The sequence below is a fragment of the Poecilia latipinna genome, unplaced genomic scaffold (genome assembly GCF_001443285.1).
Source record: "Poecilia latipinna isolate Pla-1442-1.1 unplaced genomic scaffold, P_latipinna-1.0 Scaffold3398, whole genome shotgun sequence".
Lineage (NCBI taxonomy): Eukaryota > Metazoa > Chordata > Actinopteri > Cyprinodontiformes > Poeciliidae > Poecilia > Poecilia latipinna.
In genome coordinates this window covers 38,287-39,160 of record NW_015116014.1, presented here as the reverse complement: position 1 = coordinate 39,160, position 874 = coordinate 38,287, and positions in this window count along the sequence as shown.

The window sequence follows — 874 nt, the reverse complement described above, 5'->3', positions numbered from 1 at the left end:
TTTATTAAGATAGCTTTTTTTCAGGTAGTTAGCACAAGTTAGAGCTAATACTGTTCAACATTCACACTTGGTGGAACTCTGCTTAACCTTGTATTAATTGTATTCTATTTAATTTGTCAGTGAATGAAGATGTTAGTGCTGCTCTGTGGGTTTTAACTGCTCTCATCCAGCTCAAGTCACAATAATGAAATGAATGTGTAAAGTTTTCTGAAATGTAACACAATCAAGAGCTAACCCTGTTAGCAAAATAACCCAAAGTGGGTTGTTCTTTACCCAGTTTTAAGGATGTTCTGTACCTTAACTCACACATTCAAAACATTGCAATAGTCATTTAATTATTAGTTACACAGTGCCTTTTTTGAGAGTAAATTGACCATTATTTTGTCTAAATTCTCCTACGACTTATATAAGGACTCGTATGTGATTCTAAACAAGCAGCAAGCAGAAAAAAAAATGACATTTAATGTTTTTTACAATAACATAGTGCTGGTTCTAATGATTTATTTTTTGAAGAATCTTCAAATAACAAGAGTTACAACATTTAATTCCCCTTTGGGATCAATAAAATATTTCTGAATTGAATTAAAGAAAAAAAATATATCTGTACCAATGTTAAGACTATTTAGTTCTTAACGGCTCAAAGCTCAGCAGTCGGCTGTAATTGGATTGACCAAATCCTCCTGAATTCAGTTACATCCTCTTGTTTCTTTAGCTGCTCAATATGTTCATGTACATGGCATGCTAACACTCAATGCTGCTGAGGATCTTTAAATCTACTCATACTTTATTACGCAATGATTCAGAAGTAAAACTAGAGTATAATTATCCATCCAGCCCTGTTTATGATGGCACATTGTTGAGTTTGATGAGTTGA